The following is a 10,596-nucleotide window of genomic DNA, read 5'->3' on the forward strand; positions in this document are numbered from 1 at the left end:
TAGCTTTTTCCAACTAGAAGATGTACACTTGTCCTCAGAGGTGCCTGCGAAGACTCAGAGAGAGCTCTGGGCTAATGCAGAAGGTTGCCTTGGGGAGGTTGCAAATCTCTGGAGCTATGCTCTCCCCCCACACACATTCTTCTCCCAGTGGGAAACGGGAGAGTGACCCAGCCATCTCCATGCCGCAGTGGGTGCCTCTCCTCCTGGCTGGGCTAAACCTTGACTCTGGTCCTGCGGGTATGTGCCCTCCTCCAGTCTGCTGGGGAGGCATGTGGCAAGGCAGAAATAAACAGAGCAGGGACTTGGGCATGCACCACCCTGGAGGAAGAAGATGGCACTCAGCTTCCAAGGCTGCTCACTGGATTCCTGATTGGCTAGGCCAATCCTGGTTAATCCCTGATTGGCTAGAATGTTTAATGTTTAATATAATGTTTAATGTTTAATATGATAACCATCTTCAAGAACTTGAAGGGCTGTCCTCTACAGGATGGGGCGGAGTTGTTTTCTGTTGCCCCAGAGGGTCGGACCAGAACCAACGGGTTGAAATTAAATTAGAAGAGTTTTCAGCTAAACGTTAGGAAGAACTTCCTGACGGTTAGAGTGGTTCCTAGTGGGACAGGCTTCCTCGGGAGGTAGTGGGCTCCCTTTCATTGGAGGTCTTTAAACAGGTTCAATGGCCATCTGACAGCAATTCTGATTCTCTGAACTTAGGCAGATCATGAAAGAAAGGACAAGAAGGGTTGCCTCAGTGCTTAGTTCTCGTGGCCCTTTCTTACATGCCCAGGGAAATGCTGATCACCACTTTGGGGTCAGGAAGCCATTTATTGGCCAGGGATCCTGGAGGTTTCCCCCCCTCTTCTGGGCATTGAGCAAGGTCACTGGGGGTATGTGGGGGGAGGTATTTGTGAATTTCCTGCATTATGCAGGGGGTTGGACTAGATGACCCTGGAGGTCCCTTCCAACTCTATGATTCTGTGATTCTATATTAATGTTAATAATTGGCTATAATGTTTAATATATTTAATGGATGGCGCAGGCTAGCCCGATCCCATCAGATCTCGGAAGCTAAGCAGGGTCAGCCTTGGCTAGTATTGGGATGGTCAACCTCCAAGGACTACCTGGGTTATGACCCTCTAAGCTGAGTTAGTGTGAGCTAGCTCACAGTTTTTTAGCCTCCGGCTCACACATTTTTTGTCTTCGCTCAGGAAGGATGGCTCCAGAGCAAGCTAATTTATGCAGTACCAAATCGCTCGCTCACAACTTTAATGCCAGTAGCTCACAAAGTAGAATTTTTTTCTCACAAGATTCCACAGCTTAGAGGGAGGCATTGGTTATGATGCAGAGGCATGCAATGGCAAACCACCTCTGAAACGTCTCTCGCTTCCAAAACAAGTCTACCACGCCACCTAGTGGTGCATAATGCTAAAGAGCTAAAGGAGCTAGAACTTCTGGCTGCCAGGCAATCTTAGTTTCTCCTGGCTATACTACACACAATGCCGTACGATAAGAATAATAATTATTAGTGTCCAGTGTCAACCTATCTACTGGCACATTCAACAGATCAAATATAAAAGTGTCCATTCACATTTCATGCCACGTCGTGATGGTGGCTTCTACTTTGCAGCTTGCTTAGAGCCGCCAGGTCCCCTGCCCTAAAGAAAGCACGCCGTTTTCTTTAAAATCCCACCTACAGGATTCCCAGCAGATCCTAAGCTGCAGTTTTTAAAATTCTGATTGGGGAAAAAAACAACTGATAATGGCAGAGACAATCCGCTCTAAAAGGCAGTTTCTCAAATGTTGCAGGGTCTGCAATTTTCTCTCTCTTAAATTCACAAAATACATCGTAACTTAGGTCAAGAATATGCATTATTTCCTAGCACAAACTGCTTGCTTGTATTTATGGGCAACCGATGGAGCGGAACGGCTGCCTCCTGGATGAATCGTGGGTTTTTAGAAAGCGCCTGATTATGAATTTTGCTCAAGAGAATGCCTCTTGGGGGGGGGTGGGATGACAACGCAAAGCAGTTTACGAAAACTCCCTGGAATTCTCCTCTCGCAAAGAAAACAATGGGCCTTCTGGATTTCGGTAAATAGTTCTGTTAAAATAAAGGGGGATGAAAGATGAAGTGGTGGGTAATCCTTCCCCACAGCCTCAGGTCCAGAAGGGGAATTAAAGGTAAAGGTTCCCTTGCTCGAAAGTCAGTCGAATCCGACTCTAGGGTTGCAGTGCTCATCTCCGTTTCCAAGCCGAAGAGCCAGCGCTGTCTGAAGACGTTTCCGTGGTCATATAGCCGGCATGACTAAACACCAAGGCACACGGAACGCTGTTCCCTTCCCACCGAAGTGGTACCTATTTATCTACTTGCAATGTTTTGCTTTCAAACTGCTAGGTTGGCAGGAGCTGGAACTAGAGACGGGAGCTCACTCCATCATGCGGCACCCGGGTCTCAAACTGCTGAACTACTGACCTTCCACAGCCTGCAGTTCAGCGTCTTAACCACTTGAGCCACCGCAGCTCCGTTTAGAAGGGGAATTAGGGGGCAACAATAGGGTGTGAATGGCTCAGGGGGCGGGTGCTTAGAAGGCCGGGAAGGGAGAAAAAAAAAATAGCTTTCTTATGCCACCAAAGAAGAAAAGCGAACTAGAAACTCTGGAGACCAAAATGGATGAAATGAAAAGCCTCAGAAGTAATAACATACAACAATAAACACAAAAGAGGACATCTTCATACCTCCCTCCTGTACATGCTGGTCACCCCTTCCCCCATATCCCTGATTCCCCTGGAGCCCAAGGAAGGAGCCTCGGGGAAATGGTTGGTAGGGCAGTTCTGGAACCCAAGCCCTCTTGCTTCAACGCTCTTCTCTCGCACCCTGACCTGGATAGCCCAGGCAAGCCGAATCCCATTGGATCTCGGAAGCTAAGCAGGACCGACCCTAGCAAGTACTTGGATGGGAGACCTCCAAGGAATACCAGGGCTGGGACGCAGAGGCAGGCAAAAGCAAGCAACCTCTCTGAACGTCCCTTGCCCCTCCGAGCCCCACTAGAGGTCACCAGAAGTCAGTCTGGATATTTGGGGGTAAAGACCGGGGAGGGTGGTGTTTGTGGAGGAGAGAGCCCGTTTGGTGCAAGGGTAAGAGGCGCGGACTCTAATCTGGGAGAACCGGGTTTGATTCCTCACTCCTCCACATGCGGCTGCTGGTGTGACCTTGGGTCAGTCACAAGTTCCCTCAGAGCTGTTCTCTCAGGAGCAGTTTCTGTCAGCGCTCTCTCAGCCCCACCTGCCTCACAGGGTGTCTGTTGTGGAGAGGGGAAGGGAAAGGAGATTGTAAACTGCTCAGAGACTCCTTTGGGTAGTGAAGGGTGAGGTATAAATCCAATCTCCTCCTCCTCCTCCACCTCCTTCTTGCTTTAATGCCATTCTCCTGGAAGGTCGATCTCCACAGTTTGGATATGAGTTGTAAGATCTGCAGGCCCCCCACCTGGAGGTAGGTGATCCTTAGGTATTCACACGTACTAAGACTTAGCAGAATTAAACGCAGGTCGTTCCAAATCGACAGAGCAAAAAGAGAGAGAGAGAGAGAGAGAGAGAGAGAGAGAGAATGGCCCCGATCACACGCAGAAGTAGCCGTGTGAGAGGCATGACTGCCGGGCGAATATCTGGCAAGCGTCCCGCACCCGTCAGCGACCCGTCTCACTCTGCCAAAGACGCGGAGTTAAAAAATACCTGCGAAAAAGCCATCTCCAGGGCTATTTTTGGGCAGGAACGCACAGGAACGGAGTTCCGGCTGGCTCCCAAGTTGGCCACGCCCAGCAGGAACCCAATAGCATAATAGGCCACACCCAACAGCAGAAACTCATTAGGATTGGCTACAGTAGGCGTGTGTGGCCTAACATACAAAGGAGTTCCTGCTCCCAAAAAAAGGCCCTGGGTTTGGACAACAAACAAGGTAAACAGAATAACAAGCAAAAGGTGGGTGTGGCTGGATAACCACCCTTCTGGTAACATGGGGGAGCGGCCTAATGTGCTAATGAGCTGTGCTGTCAGGGGTGTGGCCAAATATGCTAATGAGTTCCGGCTGATGGGTGTGGCCTATTATGCTAATGAGTTCCTGCTGGGCTTTTTCTACAAAAAGAGCCCTGCCAGTCTCAAATGGGTTGCGACGGACTGCAGATGGAGTCTCCCGTTTGATTGCTCCACTGTGCTCCGATTGCGTCACTGATCCCTCGATGAAGCGCGCCGGAAACACGCAGCGAAGAAACAACCCCAATTCACCCGCCCCTATGTCTGATTATGCAGTGGCAGGTCAAATTACTGCAGCGCCAATAGGCTTGCTCCCCCCCCCTCCGCATTTTCCAGCACGTGTGACCGGGACCATTGAAAAGCTGAAACAAGTTTATTTTCTTGGGGGGGGGGACACACGCACAGTTGTTGTGTTTTTTTGCAAGGCGCCATCCCTGTACCACAGCTGATACTTTAATTAGGCAATTAGAGCTATTAGAAGTCGACAAAGCTCCAGGCTCAGATGAATTACAACCAAGAAATCTGTCAGGAGAGGAAGCGGAAAGCCTTTGGCGGGATCTGTTGTACTTGAGTTTGTCAGGAGGAGAGCGAGAGCGAGAATCGAACTGACAACCGATTCGGGTTGCCAGCTCTGGGTTGGGAAATACCTGGAGATTTCAGAACCTGACAAGGGCAGGAAGGACAGGGACTTCGGTGGGGTAAAATGTCCTTGAGTCTCCCCCTCCAACGCAGCCATTTTCTCCAGGGGAACTGAGCTCTGTCGTGTGGAGATGAGCTTTAATTTTGGGGGATCACCAGGTCCCGCCTGGAGGCTGGCATCCTTAAATGGAAACAGGCCCGTAGCCAGGAGTTTTTGGCTTGTGGGGCATTTTTTTTTCTGGTGGGGCTGAAGTTCTCAGTGCAGAAGGAAAAGCCATTCAGCCAATAGAAAGCTGTTCCCAGGATGGATCTCTGAATTGCAAGCAGTCAGCCACTGTAGAGGACCATTCTCAGCTGCGGGCAAGTTAATCACTTCTGCCAGCCTAAACAACAATTCTGATAACAAGCCGGCAGGTGGGGGCGATGACTTCTATAGTCAAGAAAGCTAACACTTGGGCAGACAAACTCTCTGAAAGGAGGCCAGTTTCTTGACACAGAGTTAGACGGGATCCTAGAGGTCACCTACTCCAACCTCCTTGCTCAGTGCAGGAATTAACATAAAACATACGAACGTAAGAGAAGCCAATGTTCAATCAGACCAATGGCCAGTCCAACACTCTGTCACACAGAGGCCAAAAATACCAGGTGCCATCAGGAGGTCCACCAGTGGGGTCAGGACACTAGAAGCCCTCTCACTGTTGCCCCCCCCCCCAAGCACCAAAAATACAGAGCATCACTTGTCCCAGACCGAGAGTTCCTATCTATACCTAGTGGCTAATAGCCACTGATGGACCTCTGCACCATGTTTATCCAATTCCCTCTTGAAGCTGTTCATGCTCTTAGCTGCCACCACCTTCTGTGGCAGTGAATTCCATGTGTTAATCACTGTTTGGGTGAAGAAGTATTTCCTTTTATCCGTTCTAACCCGACCACTCAGCAATTTCATGGAGTGCCCACGAGTTCTTGTATTGTGAGAAAGGTAGAAAAGGACTTCTTTCTCTACCTGCTCTATCCCATGCATAATCTTGTAAACCTCGATCATGTTACCCTCAGGCGTTGTTTCTCCAAGTGCTTTAACCTTTCTTCATAGGGAAAGTGTTCCAACCCTTTTATCATTCTAGTTGCCCTTTTCTGCACTTTTCCCAATGCTATAATGTCATTTTTGAGGTGTGGTGACCAGAACTGTACAAAGTATTCCAAATGAGGTCGCACCATCAATTTATACAGGGGCATTATGATACTGGCTGATTTGTTCTCAACTCCCTTCCTAATAATCCCCAGCATAGCATTGGCCTTTTTTTTTTTTTTTTGCAGTTGCACACTGTCTTGACATTTTCAGTGAGTTATCTACTACGACTCCAAGATCTCTCTCTTGGTCAGTCTCGGCCAGTTCGGACCCCGTCAACGTGTATCAATTAGTACTTCTTCACCCAAAGAGTGATTAACACATGGAATTCACTGCCACAGGAGGTGGTGGCGGCTACAAGCATGGACGGCTTTAAAAGGGAATTAGATAAGCATATGGAGCAGAGGTCTATCGGTGGCTATTAGCCACAAGGTATAGATAGGGACTCTGGGGCAAGTGATGCTCTGTCATCTTGGTGCTTGGGGGGGGGTCAACAGTGGGAGGGCTTCTAATGTCCTGGCCCCACTGGTGGACCTCCTGATGGCACCTGGTATTTCTGGCCACTGTGTGACACAGAGTGTTGGACTGGATGGGCCTTTGGCCTGATCCACCGTTCTTATGTTCTTAACTACAGCACCTCACTCTGCTTAAAGGAGTGCACATCTTTTTAAAAAATGTTTCAAAATGATTGAGAAAAGCATTCCCATGAGAAATTACTGTGGGGCTGTGCCTTTAAGAAAGGGGGCGGAGCCCTCAAAGCCCCACTGTGGCTACGGGCCTGCCCAAAAGAGAAGTTCCAGGAAGGGAGGAGAGTCTAGGTTTGCCGGCTCCGGATTGGGAAATATCTGGCAATTTGGGGGATAGAGCCTGAAGATGGCAGGGTACGGGGAGCACGGTGCAATGCCACAGACCCCATCCTCCAAAGCAGCCTTTTTCTCCCTGGGAACTGATTGTGGTGGTCTGGAGATCAACTACAATAGCGGGAGATGATTGCCAGGTCGACAACCTTAGAGGGGGCCCACGTTCTTTGCAGGAGGACAATTTGGCCCATCCTGCTGCCACTGGCATCCACGGGGGGCGGGCAGTCAAAGGGCATGGCGACCAGTGTTCCCTCTAAGCTGAGTCAGTGTGAGCCAGCTCACAGTTTTTTTAGCCCCCGGCTCATACATTTCTGTCTTAGCTCAGGAAGGATGGCTCCAGAGCCAGGGTGTTTTCGGTGGTGGCTCCACTCTGGCGGGATGAGCTCCCAGAAGAGACCAGGGCCCCGTGGGACCTGAGGGACCTTTTACAGTTCCGCAGGGCCTGTCAAATGGAGCTCTTCCACCAGGCCTTTGGAGCTGCCGCCACCACTAACACCTGACAGCAGGTGGCGGGAGAGCCCTGTTCCCCCTGGATCCTCTAATTACTGCATGGGCCAGTTGCCCAGAACAAATGAAGAAGATCGAGGAGCTGACCAATGTTCCCTCTAAGCTGTGGAGTCCTGTGAGCAGAAATTCTACTTTGGGAGCTACTGGCATTAAAGTTGTGAGCGGGTAGTTTGGCTGCTGCATAAAATTAGTTGGCTCTGGAGCCATCTTTCCTGAGCTAAGACAAAAATGTGTGAGCTGGAGGCTAAAAAACGGTGAACTAGCTCACACTAACTCAGCTTAGAGGGAACACTGGAGCTGACTGCAAGATGAGGAAAAAGAGTTACCAGCACTTTACGATGTCTATGGTTTTAGCTTTGTCATTTGTACTAAGCGGTGTTTGATAATTTTATATTATATTATTGGAAATTTCATTCTGTTCTTATGTAAGCAGCCCTGAGCCGGCTTCAGCCGGGAGGGCAGGGTAAAAATCTTAATAAATCAAATCAATCAGATCGAATCAGAGCGAACCGATTTCTGCGGTAGCCAAGTCGCACGCTCATAACTTTACAGCCGGTAGCTCACAACGTAGAATTTTTGCTCAGGAGACCCCACAGCTGAGAGGGAGCCTTGAATTGGTGACTGGTCAAGTTGGGTCCCAACAGGGCCCTGGTAGACGCTCAGCGATGCCAGCCTCTGATGCCGGTTTAGCCCTTTCCCTGAAAGTCCTTGCCTGTGACTTTTCCGGAAGCCACACATTTCCACGCAGCTCTGCACCTGCGAGGTCTGCGTGAGGGTTTCTAAAGTGTCATCAACCAGTGTGGCAGAGCGGCGTGAGCACAGTTGGCAGCGCTCCGGCTTAACGACTTTCAAATATAATTAAAAGCATATTCCCAGCGTCAAGTGTCCTGCCAAAGTCCGAGGCGTGCCCGCCAAGCAGAATTAACCATCAAAAGTGACACGGACGACAGCGTTTTGTCAATGCTCCGTTTGCTAGGCTTCATTTCTCTCTACCCGGGTCACCCTTCATATACTTTAGTGCTCAATGGGGAAAACTATAGCCTCTAACCTTAATGGCTCATGCTGGGACAGAGAAAGGATGGTGCGTTGCCAAGAGAAAGACCAGCACTTCCGTTGTTGCAGAGCTGAAATCCGTGTTCATTCTGCGCACAAGTCCCATATTCTCTGGCACCAAGATGCTCGTATGGATGCTCGTTTGACAATTCTAAGTATTGTGCATATGCAATTGGTGGCTGCTCCTTGGGAGGAAAGCGATGGCGAACCTAAACAGCATGATAAAAAGTAGAGACATCACCCTGCCAACAAAAGTCCGCATGGTCAGAGCAATGGTATTCCCAGTAGTCATGTATGGCTGCGAGAGTTGGACTATAAGGAAGGCCGAGTGCCGAATAATAGATTCTTTTGAACTATGGTGCTGGAGAAGACTCTTGAGAGTCCCTTGGACTGCAAGAAGATCAAATCAGTCAGTCCTAAAAGAAATCGACCCTGACTGTTCCCTGAAAGGCCAGATAATGAAACTGAAGCGCAAATACTTTGGCCACCAAATGAGAAGGGAGCCCTCACTGGAGAAGACCCTGATGCTGGGAAAGATTGAAGGTCAAAGAAGACGGGGACAGCAAAGGATGAGATGGTTAGACAGTGTCATAGATGCAACGAACATGAAATTGAGCAAACTTTAGAGGACGGCGGAAGACAGGAGGGCCTGGCGTGATCTGGTCCATGGGGTTGCGAAGAGTCAAACTCGACTGTGCGACTGAGCAACAAAAAAATTGGTGGCATTCAAGATGGTTCCCCACAGGGAAACCACTGTCATTCCATGCTCACAATTTACTGTCTTGCTGGGGTCACGTGCGCTCTTGCATCATCTGGGGGAGGTCATGGATCATTTAAAATCGACATTCCAGTGGTATGGGGTGGTGACGGTAGGGTTGTGTTTTTTGCCTGCAAGTTGAGGCCACCCACGTTGTTCCTCCACAGTCGGGGCTCCCTGGATCAAACTAGTTTCAGAGTGTAGCCGAGTAGGTCTGCAGCGGAACAGTTAAGATTTGACTCGTGAAAGCTTACACCACAAAAAGTCTTGTTGGTCTCTAGGATGCTTCTGGACTCTGGATTTGACAAGGGCCCTCTCTGCACCTGTATTTTGCCTTGGTCTCTGAGCACATCCTATTCTTCCATTCTGCATTCCCTCCCACTGTCACTTTCGCTTTGTTTCAAGGCTTTCTCTTGTTCTCGCATATCTTTTGCAGGAGTCTGCATTCAGACCACTTCCAGCACACTGTTGCCCTGCAGCTACCCAAACTCCTTTTGCTGCGATTCTTTGTTCTTATCCACTTTCAAATTGCTAATCCTTTCTAAGGATAGAATTGTTTCTGCGGGTTTTTAAGTGCTGCCCACTGCCCCTCCACTGTTTCCGCCTCTCTCTGTTTAGGTAGGTTGACGCTCCCTCCCTGTTCTGTTTTCTTTCCCTCCTTCTCCATAGACAAAAGAGGACAGTCTACCCAAATCCCAGTACTGGTGTGGTATTTGGATCTGGTAAATATTTAGGATTGCTGAACTTTTTTGGTTCCATTATACCCTACGGGGACCATTATAGTCAGTATTACCCATAGGGTATAATGGAGAATTGATCCATGGATTCTATGGAGGCTGTATTTTGAGGTTGGTGCACCAAAGTTGCGGCATAGCTGCTGGTGCCTCTCCTCAACCCCCCTGTCTCAAAAATATTGGACTGGGGGGGTTCCTATGGGCTTTAGAAGACGGTGCCCCCATCTTCCATTGTTTCCAATGGAGGAGGAAAGACATTTAAAGGGAACACAGTCCCTTTAAATCTTTTTTCAAACTGTGGCTGAACTCCAAAGGAAATTAAAGGGCTTATGGTCCCTTTACATGCCTTCTCCAAGCTGCAGCTTCCACCGGAAGGTGATTAAAGAGACTTCAAGCCTTTTTAAACACCATTCATTCATTCATTCATTCAATTCATACCTCACCCTCCCCAGCATTTTTCAGGATTTTTTGGGCTTGGCCGTATCAGATAGCTGGATAAATACCGCTGCTGATATCTGGCTGAAAAAATACCCCCAAAATACCAGTAAGGTATTTTTTTTTGGGGGGGGGGGGTTTCCAGCTCAGGAAAACCGAATGCACCCCCCTCGTCTAAAATTACAGGTGGAAAGGTACTGGCTGGATATTAGGGTTTTTTTTTTACAGTAAATTCAGGGGTGGACCCAGCAGCCTAAGGAGGCGGTGAGCTCCCCCTCACTGTGTGTCTTCAAGCAGCAGCTGGATGAACCCTTTTCAGGGATGCTTTAGGTTCATCCTACATTGATCAGGGGGTTGGACTAGATGTCCTCTATGGCACCTTCCAACTCTTAGGGTCTGTGATTCTATGACTAGTGGGTAGGGGCTTGCTAAGGAAACGTCCACTCCATTTCAAGAACAGTGAA

Source organism: Gekko japonicus, unplaced genomic scaffold (genome assembly GCF_001447785.1).
Source record: "Gekko japonicus isolate JY-2015 unplaced genomic scaffold, Gekko_japonicus_V1.1 scaffold888, whole genome shotgun sequence".
In the NCBI taxonomy this organism is placed as follows: domain Eukaryota; kingdom Metazoa; phylum Chordata; class Lepidosauria; order Squamata; family Gekkonidae; genus Gekko; species Gekko japonicus.